Source organism: Carica papaya, chromosome 8, assembly GCF_054855325.1.
Source record: "Carica papaya isolate Zhongbai chromosome 8, ASM5485532v1, whole genome shotgun sequence".
In the NCBI taxonomy this organism is placed as follows: Eukaryota; Viridiplantae; Streptophyta; class Magnoliopsida; order Brassicales; family Caricaceae; genus Carica; species Carica papaya.
Window position 1 is genome coordinate 2,397,998 of NC_142316.1, and position 18,968 is coordinate 2,416,965.

The following is an 18,968-nucleotide window of genomic DNA, read 5'->3' on the forward strand; positions in this document are numbered from 1 at the left end:
TAATATTTATGATTTTTTTAATTAAAAAACTAAATCTTATTTATTAATTTGTTATACTGTCATGAAATATTTTAACGCTTTAGTATCAAATATACAATGACTTAATTGACACATAAGTACTTACAAGGAAACTTGGTCTTTTATCAATTTCTAAGAGCAAAAAAGGACAAAAAATAAAAAGGAGAGTCATTTTGTAATTATTTAAAAATATGAAAATTACATTTTAACTCAAACTTACAATTTTATAGAGAATTATGCAAATATATTTATATATTACTTTTTAATTTATTATAATTAAAAATTATTACCGCAAAAGATTTTTTTTTTTTTTTTTTGCTAAAAATTTGATAGAAAAAGTCTAGCCCGCAAGAAAAATTGGCCTTTTAATACTTTTGAAAAGTAAAAAAAGGACAAAGTCAAAAAGAGAGTAATCTTATAATTATTTAAAAAATACCAAAATTATAATTTAATTAAAACTTATAATCTCGTAAAAAATTCTACAAACATGTTTATATAATATTTTTTTAATTCATTATATTTAAAAATCTTAATTCCTTATAGTAGGTATATGATGACCTTAATTGACACATAGCTACTCATAAGAAAACTTGGCATTTAGACAATTCCAAGAAGCAAAAAAGAGACGAAATCAAGAAGAGGGTCATCGTGTAAATTTTTATAAATACATAATTTATGAAATCACAACTAAAAGGGTATTATGCTCCCTTTTTGGGTTTTATTTTTTGTATTTTAAATGTAATTTTATAATCAAACGAGAAAAATATGAAGTGTTTTTTTATAATAATAAAAGTTAAAAATTTATTTTTCTTTTTATGTTTAAAGTCAAATGCTATAATGTCTAACTTTTGAAAAATAATTTTGATTTTTTTATTAAAAAATTACACAAGAATTCGAATGTCAATCTTACCAAAACACAATTTTTGTTCTTTTTATAATGACAACAATTTTTAACGAAATAATAAAATTTTTAATTAAAAATAATTTTTGTGAATTATTATTTTAGCAGTACTTTATAACTCCTAACATAAATTACAACCATCCTAAACACTCACTAATTTTTTTTTTCAGAAAATAAATTAGAGTAAAGGAGATCAAAAGTAGTGTTTTTTAGAAACTCTTTACCCATTTCCAATAGCTTTTTTACTTGAACATTTCAATAATCAATACTTGTATATACTAGAAATCATAATATAATACTTATATGTACAATAATCATAACACGATCTCTTAATAGTTCATAAGAAAATATTATTAGAATCAAACATATTCTCAACCATCTATATATGAGATTGGAAGAGTTGAGATACAAAGGCTAGAACCTCCACTAGAGATTCTGAGAATATAGTCCATAAATAGTAGAATAAAATAATACTGAAATTTATAATTTAACAGAAACAGTTTAGAGTTTAGGATTACATTCCTTGTACAGTTTAGTTAAAATGCCCAATATAGGTACGAGAATACTATTAAAAAAATTTAAAAGAAAAAGAATAATAAAGAAAATAAATGTGATCAATCTCTGCTCGAAACTGGGAAAGCGGAGAGGCAATCTCCTAGTTAGTTTTCTTGTGGTTCAAGATCTGGATCTTGATCGTCATGATATGAAATGATTAATAATAAAGGGTGAACTGCATTAGTTCAATAAAAATATCAATGTCTTACTACTAATACAAAAAAATACTATAATTAAAACTCAAACAGGTATAAACTAACTGATTATTTGTTTTATTAGTAACCTGTACTTTAATTAATTATAGGACTGCAGATTAACTAAATTTTCTATTCATTTATCAATTTAACTTCAATTTTACCGTAATAGGGAAAAGGGGTGATGGATTTTTACAATGGGTCAGTGTCCAAAACATCGCCTTTTTTACCATGCTTCCCGACGGTTCTCAATTCCTGAAATTCTTAGATTTTTCTGGTAAAATTGAAATATACGTAACGTAAAAAATAGTGTGAAAATACATAAAAATAGCCAAAGAAAAAAAAAATCTCATCGGGGGTCAGGTTGGGGTTTCAGCGCGGCGCCGCCGGGTCCTCCTTCTCTAACGGCTCCTCCTCTCGGTCAGGCCATTTTCAGCTAGTTCTTGATAAAAATATGTTTAACTCATGCTTAGGAGGTGTCTATTTGCAGAAAAAGGAAAAAAATCGAGGCTTACCGATGTTTTTCGATCTCTGGTGCGGTGGCTCAATCGAGCTCACCCATTCTTTCCTTGCAGTTCGTGGTTTTTTTGGTCACCCTGCATCAGTACTAAAAGGTGGAAAAAAAGAATGAATGGGAAGAGGATACGGCATACGAGAGCATTTTTCGGTCTCTTGTGCAACGGCTCAGTCGAGCTTTGCCCTCTGTTTTCTTGGGTTATAGCATTTCCTTGGGTTTTTTTTTACATTAAAGATAATTTTAGATAGCTTAGAATGGGAAAACATGACGAACAAGAGAAAATCGCACTTACCGACATCGTTTTGTATCTCTGGTGTGGTGACGCCATCGTCCCTCCAGTGGTTGAGCTTTTCTTCGACCGCCCTTCTTTTTCTTCTCCGGTCAGAGGTATTTAAACCTCTCTTCCTTTGATCTCGACCATTCATTTATGTCGACGTAGACCCAGGAGAGCTGTCCGATTCGAGACCCATTTAGGCAGATCCATGTGCAAATCTGAACCGTCCATCGCGATCCTCCAAAATGAATCTTGCCCGTTCATCGCTCCACCATTGGATCTACACACAATGATCAGAGCTGACCGTTTGAATCTGGGCAGGATTGGAATCTAACCGTTCATGCGAGTGGGAATGGATGTGGGCCATTAGATCTGTGTGGCATGCGGATCGCTCATCTGGCCTCCCGCGTGGAATGCTTGCTGACTCGCTGCCACGTGGTGTGTCGTGTTGCTAACGTGGCTGTCCTACATGGTCCATTTCTTTTAATTTATGAATTAACCTTGATTTTCTTAATTTTATTTCAAGAGTACCCCCCTCCTTTTTCACAATTTGGCCCTAATTTCTGAAAATTATTTAAAAAATGTCCAAAATACATATATTTCTAAAAAAGTAATTAAAATTAAATCCTTCAATTTTTATTATTATTTTAGAGACTAAATATATTATTCTGAGTCTAATTCTAGGGTTCATGATGTTACAAACCCCCCCCCCCCCCCCAAAGAAAATTTGATCGTTCAAATTGTTGTCCCCTAGTCGAACAATTAAGGATACTTGTCCCTGAAATCAGATTCCAACTCTTAGGTGGCATCGTCCTGCGAGTGATTTTGCTATAGAACTTTGATAAAAGGAATTTTTTTGTGGCGAAACACTTTACTCTTTTGGTCCAAAATACTAACTAGTACATTATAAAATAAATCATCCTGAAGTGGAAGGGGCTTGTAAGACAAAACATGTGAGGGGTCAAAGTTATACTTGTGTTGTATCGATACATGGAAGACGTTATGGACTCTAGATAATTCTAGAGGAAGTGCTAGTCTGTAGGCGGATATTCCAATTCTATCCATAATTTCAAATGATCTGATGAACTAGGGATTCAGCTTTTCCCTATTTTCAAACTTGGTGATGCCCTTAAAGGGGTGACCTTAAGGAACACTCAATCACATTTTTCAAATTCTAAATCTCTCATTCGGGTATCTGTATAACTTTTCTGTCTACTCTTGGTCGTTTGAGTGTTTTTTTTTTTGCAATCTTCACTGTAGTATCATCTACAAGATCTGGGCCAATCAGTTTCCTGTCACTCACCTCTTTCTAACAAATCGGTTACCTACATGGTCGACTATACAATGCCTTATACGGAGCCATACCAATACTTACTTAATAACTATTATTGTAGGTGAACTCTATCAGGGGTAGGTGGTCATCTCAGTGTCCTCCGAAGTCTGAAACATAAGCTCTGAGCATATCCTCCAATGTGCAAATAGTTCGTTCTGATTATCTATCTGTTTGGGGGGCAGAATAGTGTACTAAGAGATAATTTCATTCTCATTGTTTGTTGAAGACTTGTCCAAAACCTAGAAGTGAACCTAAGGTCCCTGTCTAATATTACTGTCATCGAAACTCCATGCAGTCTGACTATCTCCCGAATATAGATTCTACTTAGCCTATCCAGGGGATCTGTTATTCTGATGGTCAAAAAATTGGAGGACTTAATGAGTTGATCAACAATCACCTAGATTGCATCGTATCCCGAACATGTCTTAAGTAATCTTATTATAAAGTCCATGATGATGTATTCTCATTTCTATTCTAGGATTGACAGCACCTGAAATAGCCCACCTAAGCGTTTATGCTCTACTTTGACTTGTTGGCATATAAGGTATTTAGAGACAAAATCAACAATTTCTATTTTCATTCCGCTCCATCAGAATCGGGGCCGCATGTTTTAGTACATCTTGATACTTTTCGGGTGCATGATGAATTTTGAACTGTGAACCTTTGTCATGATATCTCTCTTCAACTTTCTATCACTAGGAACACACAACCTATCTTGAAACCTGAACAACCTATCTGCAGAGACTCAGAACTCTAAATTCAAACCATGTTCTGTATCCTTTCTGAGAGTGTCTAGAGTGGAATTGGCTAATTGAGCCTCCTTTATTTTCAGGATTAACTCGGGTTGGACTGTTAAGTGAGCTAGACATGTGGCCTTTTCAAGTCTTAGAGTTGTATCTGCTGGGTTACCTTTATCATCCTGCACTCAAAGACCATGATATGAGCTAACATATCTGCATTCTTCCAGCTGAGAGCATCAGCTACCACATTATTCTTGCTAGGGTGGTACAAGATCTTACAATCGTAATTTTTAAGAAGTTATATCTAACACATGTAGAGATCCTTCTAGGTAAATATATGCTTTAGGCTCTTATGGTCCATATAAATTTCGAATGTTTTCCCATATAAGTAATGACGTTAGGTCTTCAATGGCTGGATAATGGCAACAAGCTCCAAGTCGTGGATGAGATAATTCTTTTCATGAACTTTCAAGTACCTAGACCCATAAGTTATGACTTTCCCGTGCTACATCAAAACGCAACTAAATCCTTAGTAGGATCCATCACTGTATACTGTATACCCACCTGTTCCATTCGGTAGAGCCAACACTGGTGCGGTAATTAGTTGTTCTTTAAGTTTTGTAAAGCTCTTCTCACATTCCTCATTCCACTCGAACTTGATATTTTTTTTCATAAGTCGTGTCAAGGAGGTTACTATACTTGAGAACCCTTCTAAAAACCTGTCATATCCAAGAAGCTTCTAATTTCCTTAACTAATGTCAACTGCTTCTAACCAATCATTGTATTAATCTTGTCCGAATTTGTAAATACTCCATCTTTTGATACCATGTGTCTTATAAAGGAAGTATGCTCAAGCCAAAATCAACACTTATTTAACTTTGTATATAGTTTCTTTTTTCTTAGAACCTGTAAGACCTGAGTTAGATATTGAGCGTGTTTCTCTTTCCTCTTAGAGTAAAATAAGATATCATCAATGAAAATTATGACAAATTGATCCAATAATGACCTGAAAATCCTGTTTATTAAATCCATAAAACTTGTAGGAGCATTAGTCAATCCGAATGGCATAACAAGGAACTCATAATACCCATATCGAGTCCTGAAGGCCATCTTAGAAATATCATCTGTTTTGATTTTCACCTGATGGTATCCTGAACGCAGGTCGATCTTGGAGAAAATTTGGGCACCTTGTAACTGATCAAAATGATCATTAATCCTAGGAATGAGGTACTTGTTCTTGATTGTGACCTTATTCAGTTCTTTAAAGTCTATACAAAACCTTAAGGACCCATCACTTTTTCTTGCGAACGTGACACCTGCACCCTAAGGGGATATGTTATGTCTGATGAACCTATTATCCTATAACTTTTTGATCTATTTTCTCAGTTCTTCTATTTTAACACGGCTCATTCGGTATGGGGCAACCAAGATAGGTTGGGTGCCAAGTTGAAGATCTATGGTAATTTTAACTTTTTGATTTACTAGTAGCCTTAAGAGTTCATCAAGGAACACGTCAGAAAAAGTTCAGACAATAAGGATACCTTGAATGCAAATATCTTTCTTAGGCTTGTCTAACGTAGAAAAGAATAGTTAAGTTAATTGCATTTAATAGATAATGTAGTTACTAGGTGTCAACTATATCTAAGATTTTATTAATTAGTGAAAAACTTTTCATTAAAAATGTTGAATACAAGCTCTTGTGATAATAATTCACCAAAGCGTAATACACTGCTAAATAATTCATCCCCAAAATTACTCAAAATCCCTCGTGTCAAGTGCTATCACATCTATGCTCAATTCCCTACCTGTTATCTCTATAATACAAGCTTTATATATAATATTCTCCAGTAATGTCATATTCCTAAATGTAGATACAAATAATATAGAATCAATACTTTCAGGTAACACATTTAAATTTTAGGTAAAAATATTTGAAACAAAAGAATGTGAAGCATCAATATCAATCAAAATATGTGCAAGATGATTGCAGATAGTATACGTATCCTATATCACATCCGGGTTGGCCTCAACATCTTGTTGGGTGAGTGTATAGACTATGCTCTGGACCGCAGATCTGGTCTAATTTTGATTCCACAGACACTCTATCACGTAGTACTGGACACTTCCGTATAAGTGGCAAGTGTTGTTGAGACGATAGTAAAGTCGGTCTCCATGATCCTTACCATAGTGCTGGTAAATCTTGCCACATCCTACTATCGAGGCCTGGGGAGGAGCCTGAGTTACAGTCCTTGGTATCTTGTTCTACTGGTTCAGTGCAATAGGTGTTGGCCTACAATGCAAAACTGGAGGCCTGGAGTTGCCCACTGCTGGGGAAAAAATGCGGAGGTTACTCTTTATCAATTGTGCCTCAGATAGGACCGCTAAATAAGTGTCATGCTCGAAGACATACAACTGTTGTCTGCTCTTAGGACGATGACCCCATTTAAACCTTCTTGCCTTCCTGTCTTCATCTGTCATGCTCTCATAGGAGTATTGTGTAAAGACCCGGAACTTAGAAAATGAAACAACCACCAATCGCCATCATCTCATTTCATATTTACATATCAATTTAACGATATTTAAGCAAATAATATAATTTTATACCTTAACAATTGAGAAACATAATTAACGCTTATTTCAAATCAGTCAATAAAAAAAAAATAACGATTATGCAATCAATAAAATGAAAAAACAATTAAAAGTAATAACTTAAAGTATACGGCAGAACAATAAATAATTTAGGTGGTATAGAAAAAATAAATAAGCAACATAGACAAGGTAGGGCAATCATACACTGACCAGTTCTGACTCTACTAGTGACCTGTAATTATTATTAGGATTTTTTTAATTTTCACAAAATATAAGATTATTGATTATTAAGCCTCAATTTATTATAACAGGAGATAGGGTGAGGGTTTCTTATCCAGATCGGTGTTCCAAATATCGTACTACCTACTATGCCTCCTAACAGTCCCTGAGTTTTTTGAATTTTTTTGAAAAAATTAAAATACCCATCACATACTTAAAAATACCTCAAAAGGCTAAAATCAATGTTGAAAAATATTTTTTGGCAAATTTTGGGGTTCTGGCACAACGCGAGTTTGCTTAGACTTAGCTATTTTCGATCATTTTAGGCCAATTTTACACGTATCCCTATAAAAAATATGTTAGAGAGCCTTGATTGGCCGAAAAAAGTCAAAAAACTAAAACTTACCAGCAGAGGGGTGGAGGGTCTCCGAGTGCGGGGCTCTGTCAGTCCTCCTTCGCAGCTAGGATTCCTCTTTGGCTAACCTATACCAAAAAAATACGGTGAACACGGTGGTTAAAGAATTGCATAAAATAGAAAACGAAAAGGGGGTCATCGAAGAGGGTTTTAGGTTTTGATCGCAGTAGTTTGGCCGAGCTTTACTCGCAGTTTTCGACTCACCCGTCGATCTTTTGGCTCCGATATGATCACAAAAAGACTCAAGATTGAATTCTAAGTGGGAAGGGGGGAAATTTTACCTTTCTCGGCAGTTGGTGGTGGCTCTGGTGCGACAGCAGCGGTGTCCCTCTGGGGGCTAGTCTTTCCTCCAGCTGCCTCCTTCTTTTTCTTCTCCAGCTGGGTGTTAGCTACAGTTTAGGGCCAACTGAAGAGAAGTTTAAATACCTTTCTTCCCACTTATCTGGGCTGTCCATCTGCGTCGATGTGAAGTGAGAAAAGTCGTCCGATCATTATCTGTTTAGACTGATTGCGTGGGCGAATCTGGACCGTTCATTGTAATTGATCTCGTCTGTGTGATCGCGTTTAAAAAATGCATATGGGTCGTTCGTGGGCGTAGGATGCAATTTGGACCGTCGGATCGCCCATGCACACAGATCGCATACATGGCCTCCCGCGTCAGCGTCTCTGCCATTTGACATTTTCTGGTTTGTCGTGGTCGCTGACGAGTGGCCTTATTTTTCTTTTTTTTTTTTAAATTTCACCCCATGTTTTTAAATTTTCTTTCAAAAATACCTTTCTTATTCATAATTCACCTCTTTTCCTCATAATTATTTTCAATTTCATCCATATTTTATTTTTTCTCAATAATTTAAATACAACAAAGCTAAAATAAATTTTTTAATTATTTATATATATTTTATAAATAGAAAAATCATTCCGGGCCAAATTTTTGAGCCGGGGTGTTACATACCAGCCTAACTTCAAGAATTTCTAAGCATATTCTGATACTGTCAAATCTCTTTGGACTAGGTGTGCAAACTCTATTTCCTTCAGATGTTGAAGGTGTTCTAGAAGATACTATGCACTGAACACTGTCAAAAACTATTCCCAAGTAACTAGAGTGGGTAGAGTAGCCTATTTAAGTTGTCACCAATGCCCTACTTTACCTACGAGCATGTAATTGACAAGGACAACCTTCTATTCGAGAACTACTCAAAGGGTCGCGAAGGCCTTCTCTATCTCTGGTAACCAGTACTCAACTTCCTCAAAAGTAGATACCTTTATAAAAGTAGATGGATTAAGTCTCTTGTACCTCTCGATGTCGGGTGCATCATGGGCAGAGTAAAGTCATACTGAAAGGGAATTAGATTATGTTGGGGATGGACCAGATAGCCTTGTGGTGGCACCAGATTGTACTACAGTGAAATTGAATGGTACTGTGGAGGAGTTGGGTTGTACCGTGGGGGTACTGGATCCTCTTGGTGTAGGATTGGCTCATATTGTGGCAGTAGTGGAGGGGGATCAGACAACTCCCTTTTCTCCTTCCTAGTATGCTAGACAGAGATGAGTCTCTCGAGTATCTCAAAGAGCCGATCAACATCCTCTCAAAGCAATCCTTCCCAAGCTGCTTTATTTAACAGAGGTCTTCCTCTCCTCATGTACTTTTACTTATATTTCACAACAATGGTTTGATATTCAAGTTGTACTAAATTTACTCTAACCCTATGTGTAATGAATGGTTCCGAGGAATGCGGCTCTAATACCAACTGTAAAGGCCCAAACACCTACTAGGGATTCTGAGAATATAACATAAAAATAGTGGAATAAAATAATACTGAAATTTATAGCAAAAATAATTTAGAGTTTAGGGTTATATTCTTTATACAGTTTACTTAAAATGTTTAATAGGGTTACGACAATGCTCTTCAAAAATTTAAAAGAAAAAGAGTAATAAAGAAAATAAGTGTGATCAATCTCTGCTTGAAACTGGGGAAACGGGGAGGCAATCTCCTAACTAGTTTTCTTGCGGTTCAAGATCCAGGACTTGGTCGTTCTGATATGAAATGGTTAATAATAAAATACGAGCTACACTAATTTAGTAAGAATATCGATGCCCTACCACTGATACAGAAAATTAAAGGGTTGTAGAAAATGTAAAACAACCAATGGAGCTCATTCTTAATAAAACTCGTTGCACTGAAAACGTTAATATTTTTTCAACTTACTTGTAAATTCCTAAATGCAATTTATTAAGATAAGAATCAGAATAGCAATCTACAATACATATTCGAAAAGACATATAACAATAAACCTTTCATTATTTTCCAAGACTAGATTCCCACTGCATTCATCTCTATCATTTTACCTTGTTTACCGATGTCGCTGGAGGTCCATAAGGGTCCACACTACACGTGAACACGAGCATTCATTCTATAATTAAATGATCGTCCTCATACCCCTTCCGATAATGGGCACCAAAACACACAACCCCCTCAATACCTCATTCGATATGAGCATAATTAAAACAATTCACAGCTCCATTCGACTGAGAATAACATCTATGGTAGGGTTTAACCTATGCACCAAGTGCATATACTCTTTTTTAAGACACTCAGTAAACCCTTTTATTAAACACCATTAATTCATGCATATCTTTTATTTTAATTATAATTTAGCCTAAAGAGACACGAATATCTATATCCCAACAACACATGAGTAATGAATTCACATTTTAGGGTAAGTACATAAAATAAGCATGCATTATACCCATAGAAACATACTAAACACATAATTGAATGACAGGACAACATATATAAAGAGGTCTTACCACATTCGTCATAAAATTTACAACAACTACATTAAAGTAATTAGTACAGTAAATAAAATAGCATAATAAACAACTGTATGAATAATTACTGCAATTAAAACTCAAACAGGCATAAACTGATTGGTTACGTGCTCCATTGGTAACCTATACTTTAATTAATTAGAGGGCCATAGATTATTAAATTTTACATTCATTTATCAGTTTAACTTTAATTTTAACGTAATAGGAAAAAGGGGTAAGAGATTCTTACACTGGGTTAGTGTCCAAACATCACCTTTTTCACCACGCTTCCCAATGGTTCCCAGTTCCTGAATTTTTTAGATTTTTCTAGTAAAATAAAAATGTACGTTAAAAATAGTGTGAAAATACACAAAAATGGCCAAAAAGACAAAAATCTTATCAGGGGTCAGATTGGGGTTCCAACGTAGCGGTGTTGCCGTGCTCCACCACCGGGTCCTCCTTCTCCAGCAACTCCTCTTAATTAAGCCATTTTCGGCCGATTCTCGATAAAAACCTGTTTAATTCATGATTAGAAGGTGCCTATTGGTGGAAAAAGGGAAAAATCGAGGCTTATCGATGTTTTTCGATCTCTAGTGTGGCAGCTCAGCCAAGCTCCGTCGTTCCTTCCTTGCGGTTCGTGGCTTTTTCGATCACCCTGCATCGGAAACAAGTTATACGACCAAAGAGTGGGGGAAACAAAATGAACAGAAAGAGGATACAATTTACCATAGCGTTTTTCGGTCTCTAGTGTGGCGGCTCAACTGAGCTCTACCATTTGCTTTCTCGGGTGACTGCCTTTCCTTAGGTTTTTCTCTACATTAAAGATAGTTTCGAATAGCTTAGAACGGAAAAACAGGACGAATGGGAGAAAATTGCACTTATTAATGTCGTTTTGGGTCTCCGGTGTGGCGATGCCATCACCCCTCCGGTGGCTGAGCTTTTCTCCAGCCGCCCTTATTTTTCTTCTCCGGTCAGAGATGTCGGCTACGGTTTGGGAGCCGACCAAAAAGAGGTTTAATAATATTCTAACATTAAATTTCTTAAATAACTTAATATATATATAATATAATAGCTAATTTACTAATTGAATTTAGGTTATTTTGTCTTTTAAATAAAATTCTTACTTTGATTTAATTAACTAACTAAACAAGAATGAAATTTTCTTTTAAAATCAACTCTAAAACAAAATTCCATTGAAAGTTTACTTTTCTTTAATCTAGTTTCCTTTACAATATAAGGTCAATATAACAATATATTAACTTTCTTAAAACCTTAGGAAACATATACCTTGTGAGGTTAATGTTAATAATGTGTTTTAGTATTTGCAAAGACATGCAAATTTCATTATGCTTATTTGTCATTTGTAACCAGGAAGAACTTGGGGATTTTTCTCCTAAGTTTTCTTCTTGATTTGGTATAATCTCCTCAATCTCTTGATGCATATTTCCCTCCATTTTGATCTTTTAAAAATCTATTATAAAAATATGATTTTTGCATAATCAAATTTATCGTAATTTTTCTCAAGAGTTTTTCGTCAAAATTTTAAATGACTATACCTTCATTTTGTAAAAGAGTGCTAGTAAGAGTTTATAAAGTCCCAACAGATGAAGGGTTTAGAATGAGATATAATTGAGAACAAACCTTGTTGTCTTGTATGTTGAATCTTTTATCAATAAGTGAATTTAATGTAGATTTCAATGTGTATAATAAACTATCAGTTTATTGAGCCCGTTTAAAAATGATCAATTACGGTTAAACGGTTATAAACCTTAATACATCATACTTAAGTATAAGTTTATAATATGTGCAGATACCATATTTATAATTTATCATTTTATAATAGATAAAATAAAAATTAACAAAAGTTACCAATCTAAAAAAAAACGATTATAGCCTCTAAATCACACATGCATTTTGTTTATATGTTGTTCTCCTGTCAGCAGTAAAAATCAGTGTTTTACATTCACGTATTGATTTGAAAGATTTACCACAAGACATAAAGATCTCTTTCGTTATAGATTCATGTATGTTTTCATATTCATACTTTTTTATTCAATACGAGTTTGCTTATTGTTTTTTAAATCTAGTTTGAGTTAATTTCTAACATCGCCTATATAGTTACCAGTTTGAAGAAAAAAAAATATTTTCCTAAAAGCGTTCATGGATTCAAGGAGAGGGGAAAATGTTTCCATCCCTCTATTTTTCTCTCCATCAAACTTTTTTTGGGTCCATGTTTAAACATAAGTTCATTCTCAACTTTATCTCGAATTCAAGATTAAAAGATTAGTTACAAATCACAAACTTAACATTTTTACGATTAATTCTTTTATTTTAAAATGACTAAAATTTGGCTAAGAGATATAAAACCCTAGTGATCAAGTCATGCAATTGTAAGAGAATTTTTCTCTCATTAGATGTTGGTCACGCATATGCGTATTTGTAAAGATACTCTAATTCCATCAACCTTTAATTATACATTATAAGATAGATCCATTATAGATATAATTAGATCATTCGACTATAAACTATCATTAATCTATGTTTAGGCCTTACAATAACCTAAATCTTCTAGATCTTTATATATTATTAAGGTCCAAAACCAATCAATTTTAACTGATTAACATTTAAAAATATATCAAATTACCATAAGATTTATGTAACGCACCATGATCTAACTAGAATCATGAGTGTTTGATTATACTAAATTATTTAATATGCAAAAATTCATTTTGAAAAATGAAGAATTTAAGTGAGTTCAATTCCAAATTTTATTACAATTATTTACATCACTTCATCCCGATATCTACATTCTCAAAGCTAAATAAATTTTTTGAGTTTGGAAATATAATCTCAATACCCTTTATAGACTACGTGATCTCTACATGTGTTAGGGGTCTAGTCACTGCTTTAACTTATTTGAATTTGATTGTGAAATATCCTGCTCTGAAAGAATACAACGGGATGAGCTACACGTGCTCAGTAAGAATCATTTAATAAGTTAACCTACAAACTATAATTAATACAAGTGGGTCTTCATGCACTCTACCCCCAAGAGTGCCTAAATTTCTATGTTTTTTAATCTCTTAAAAGTTTGGGTGCCTTCTTCGTAACTACTCAAATGTATTAATGTTATCCTTCATATTTTTACTATTATTGTTCATTTATCCTTATCTTATGTAACAATTAAATTTCCATTGAGATATCAAATAATATATAACTATTAAGAGTTTCAAATTTTCAATTATTACACTCACACTATAATTATTTTCACTTCTCTTCTAATGAACGCATCAATCTCAGTGTTAAGAAAATGCAAATGTAAATATTTATTTAACGTACCATTCATCTCTTATATCACAAGTAGACATCGGTGTCTTATCGTACGATGTCGTTTACATCATTATCAAGATGGAATATTCAATGCTATCACTAACACATAGACACAAATAATCAATAAATGCCAATGGAAACCATATGATACTACCAACAGACGGGCTCACACTCGACTGTAACGGCCACATACCCACAACTCGTCCCTCAACAACTATTTCAATACCACACACATTGTTCCGCCATCCTGGCACTCATCAGCCACCTCAAGGCCACACACTTACACTGTTCCGCCACCCTGGCATTCACCAGCCACCTCAAGGCCATACACTCTGTAACGACCCCAACCTATGATGGTGGGAGCGTCCTAATTTAACTACAGATCATTATAACTATCTTCACTTCAACAAAACTTCCAAGATTTATTCAGCTAAAATGTCCAAGTACACGTGCATATGAAAACAAAAGGTGAAGAAATAAAATTAACACTTCTCCATGTACTCACATATCGAGCAAGCGTAGCTCATCTCATTCATACTATAGTTTAGGGAATAACAACTTTATACTTACGAATGTACGTAGAAATTTAACTACTGTGCCAGTGTGTGTATCTTAGTTTCCTAAAAATAGTGTGTTGAAATAAATAAAATTCCTAGAACAGAGTTCTCCCTTCCCCTGATCTCTCCCTCTCCTGCCAACCTGTATCATTATCTTGTTACTGTTCGGGATTTTACAGACCTTCCTCTAATCTATATGGACAACAACCCCCTATCCTCTTCTTGTCTTGTTCTTCTTTTTGCTCGTTTCTACCCTATCCTCACTTCCCTCTTCAAACAGCCTATTTTTCTCTTCATTTCTTGTTCATATAACAGTCCTAAAATCTCTTTTTTTTTTTTTTTTTGCTTTTGCTAGAACCTCACCATAAATCAACTACACGATATCCCCATGTTTCCTACTGTTCCCAGTCCCATCTTTCTCTCTAAGTTCACCTTAAACATCATATTTCTTTCCCCACTCTGCAGTCTATGGTTTGCTTAAATATTGTTCCTTTCTTTCTTTTATGACTCATAATTATCCACTCCCCTTCTACAGTATTTCCATACCCAGTTTGCCTTCAACCTGTAGACACCAGCAATAAATAGAGTCATATTTATCATGGAGCAATTCACATTATTTTATTCTTCGCATGCCTGCAATTTCTTGGCTCTTCCACCTCTATCCCCTCCATCTCATATCTATACCATTTTATGTTTAGTGCCAAACACAATTTTATTTTTCTAGACAACTATTACCTGGCGCCACGCATACCCTATCATAACATTCAGTTTGGCGAACAATTTGTCCCAATGAAGATTTAAACAGCAGCAGATTAGAAATCCGGTGTCACACACCTTTCGACTAACTGTTGGCCAACATTTATTTTCAATGAGCAATACCATAAAAATAGGGAAAAGAAACAGAAGATGTTGCGACTAGAGGATGATACAATATTCGACCACTATTTGGCCACTCACACAACCTGGTGTCATACACCTTTCAACAAACCGTTGGCCATTCTTTTATTCAATAATTTTCGACAATTTATATCAAGGCAATTCATTAGACCAGTAAGAAAATCAACAGGTGATATGGCAAGAAAAATTGAAGTATTAGACCCGTATTAGGCAATATACATACCCACAACTACTCGTACAACACACAGTTCACACAAGCATTGTGCAAAATTTCTAAAACCACAGATGAGGCATTTCCATTTTTTATGCTCCGTCTAACTATCGTTCAGTCCCATTTTTTTAAGGTTTACCAGTGCTTCAGAACGGTACCAGGTTTTTTTTTTTTTTAAAGGTCTATTATCTTAATACTCAATCCTCTCAAAATATGACCCACTCTTTTTTTTTTTTTCTTACCTCGTCGGCCTTTTTGTTGTTTCCCTCATTCCTCATGAATCTTCTTCTTCCACTTCTTTCGCTTCTATGCAGATTTAATCTTCTCACTCAATGTAGGCTATTACTTATATTTCGATTTACCTCTGTTTACCCATCCGCCATCTACCAAGAACTTCTTTCACCCTGATCCCATTACTCTCTTACTGCATCATTACACAATTACATATATCTATATATACACATTTGGGTGTAACCCCTGATGATGCATGATCTAAATTTTCCACTACCAGATTTAAGATACCAAATCATTTTCCAACCCAAATCATGCATGCATTCTCTATTAGAAGGAATTTAAAATATGAATCTCAACTTCAGTGTTTGAAATTCAAATTCGTCTTACCTCTAGCTTCCATTGTGTTCGTCGTAGCAGTTGTTCTCTCAGACCTTTCCCTCTTTGCCGGCTTCCGATGAGGACTCTCCTCTTAAATCTTCCTTTAATTTCCTTGTCTGCGTTCCCTTCGATGGTACTCTCTCCTCTCTCCCCTTCTCTTCTTCCCTACCCATCTCTCCTTTTATGCTAGATTTGGCTAACATCGCAGCCGTTGGAGGAACTCAAGCTATCTCAACTGTTTCTCCATCAACTCGGTCCAACGTGCTTGATCAACACCACGCGGCTTCATCCGGACCATCTTTCCTTTGGTTGTTGTGCTCTGACGCGACTTGTACACTTGTCAGCTCCTTATTTTCTGATCTGTTGGTTTGTTGGAGATTTACCATTTTTCTCCTTCTCATGAGTTCAGCTGTTTTTATTTTTTATTTAGTCATTTAACATCAGTATTGATTTTATTAGTTATCATAACTAATTCTCATAGCTTCCTTCTTTATATTGAAATATGAATTCAAAGTTAATTTTCAGAATTTACACATCGGGTGTTATACACTCATTGTTCTGCCATCTTTGGCACTCGCCGGGCCACCTCAAGGCCACACACACACACTGTTCCGCCAGTCTTGGCACCTACCGGCCATCACACGGCCACACACTCACCCCACTTCTCCACTCTTGGCAACCGATCACTCACCTCATTAATATCCCTTTTATTTATTTAGGACCATTGCTTTTATTGTTTTTTCTTGTTTCAATTTTATTGTTATTTATTATTATTATTGTTTTATTTTATATATATATATATATATATATATATATCTCTTTATTTTTTTTACTGAACTTCAAATTTTGATACAACTCATTATTTCGTTATTAGTGTAACTCATTTGTCATGTTATTCTTAAATTTTATTATGGATCTAGGCCTACATATAGATCCATTTTCTTAATCATCATTTGGTTTACTCTAATTAATGTTCACTATTTTTAAAGGATTTTTGTTTTAGCTTCATACAATGAAATAAATTTATTCGTTTGGGCTTTTCGAAATAAGCCTATTTTAAGATTTTATGGTTAAATTTATTAGGATCGGCTCTCTTTATTTACTGGGCTTAGCCCACTCATTTTTTTAAAAGGATCCTAAACTTACTGCTAGATCAAGATTGCTTCCCCATGTTTAGCCGTTTGTGATTTGGCTTAAGCCCACTATCAAGCCCAATCTTGACTCACTAGGAGCCCAAAACTAAACTCAGAGTCTGACCCACGTTGAGTCTTCTCCTTTGCCGCTCTCACTGGCTCTCAACATCGGCACCAATAACTCCCGGCTCTTTCTATTTGCATAAGATCCCAATAGAATCACAACTTATATACATTCCAATAACAACAATTATAAATCCCATATCTCTTATAGCTTTCAATTTTATCAAATTAAAACACGATTTAGATTGCACTAGTTCATAATTTAGATTAGTAGGTTAGATGAATTTTACCCTTCTTAGGTCTCTAGTGGTTGAGCTTTGATCGCATTGATGATTCTCTGCTACTCTTTGAGCTACATTTACACATACAAAACAATAATATGTTGCTGCGAAACCCTATCTAAAAGGAATAAACATGTTTTAGGTTCTGGCATAGGCAAGAGAAAAGGAATACTCACCTCTTATCGCGTTCGCAAGAGTAAGAAGAGCTTGTTTTCGTCCTTCCACCGCTCCCCTATACCTCGTCTATTGGGCCTCCCTTTCCTCTCCCTTATTTCGATGCTCTCTTTCTCTCTTTCTTTCTCTCTCTCTCTCACTCTTTTTTTTTTCTCTGGTTAAATAGAAACTAGGGTTTATTTGAAGATTAAAAGGGAGCTTATATAGAGGATTTTTTTGTGTGATTTTGGGCCATTGGATCTCAAGATTAAATTATGACTGTCTGATTTTCGGGGTGTTACAATTTACGTAGACATCATCTCTAAATCCTCTCCCTAATAAATTAAGAAAAAAAATTAAAAGGTTAAAGAATGCAGCTCAATATATTTCATTGTCTAGCTAGGAATAGTACCAATTTGAATCTAATTAATTTTAACATAATATCATTGATAAATTTTGTTGAAATATTTTGTTGCCCATATGTTTGATAATTTATTCATCTTATATCAAAATTCATATTAAATTAACTTTTTTTTTAACTTTTATAATTGTTCTATATTAATTCTATCTTATTATAATTTTATATAAGTAATAAGTTTTATAATAAAAAAATAAATTTTCTTAATTTATGGTCTTGATAGATTATATTTAAAAAATACAATAACTACAAAAATGAGTTTTTTTTATTTTTATTATATAATTTGCAATTATATCACTTGAATCAGTTGGGAAAATATATTATATTAATTAAACGTCTTAAGCATTTATAATTTTCAGTTCGAACATTATATCTCATGATCTCACATGATTAAAATCAACTTTTGAGTCACAAAAAATAAAAATTTCGTCAAGTGAATGTTGAAAAAGATAGAGTGTGACATGTTTAAATTAAAATCAATTTTAAATTAATTTTTTTAATGGTTCAAAATGGAGCTCGAGACATGATATATTTCGTAATTTCAAGACAATTAAAATAGAGTTATATAGATAAAAGATCAAATGAGTGCCTAAAAGGAAATACTTATGAAATTACAAAAGAAACGAAAAGGAAAAAGAAAAAAAACAGAAGATAATAAGCCTACAAATTAGGAAAATGGGATAAAATTAGGATAGAATATGTCATTATGCAATTAAATAATTACAAACAGAAGACAATTAGCTTACAAA

The 18,968-nt window shown here is 34.1% G+C and overlaps 1 long non-coding RNA gene across 5 annotated transcripts; it reads right to left on the reverse strand.

Moving 5' to 3' along the window:
* Window positions 1-1,382: 1,382 nt before the first annotated feature.
* Window positions 1,383-16,833, reverse strand: LOC110809298 (uncharacterized). 5 transcript variants are annotated; one of them, XR_015813802.1, is made up of 5 exons: window positions 16,181-16,785; window positions 11,291-11,377; window positions 8,037-11,219; window positions 7,747-7,823; window positions 1,656-7,003 (listed from the first exon to the last, which is right to left on the reverse strand). It is a non-coding gene; the product is annotated as an uncharacterized LOC110809298 (long non-coding RNA). The 5 variants fall into 5 exon arrangements; XR_015813803.1 differs by having other exon boundaries at window positions 1,656-7,043; XR_015813805.1 differs by lacking the exon at window positions 11,291-11,377 and having other exon boundaries at window positions 16,181-16,784.
* Window positions 16,834-18,968: the final 2,135 nt, after the last annotated feature.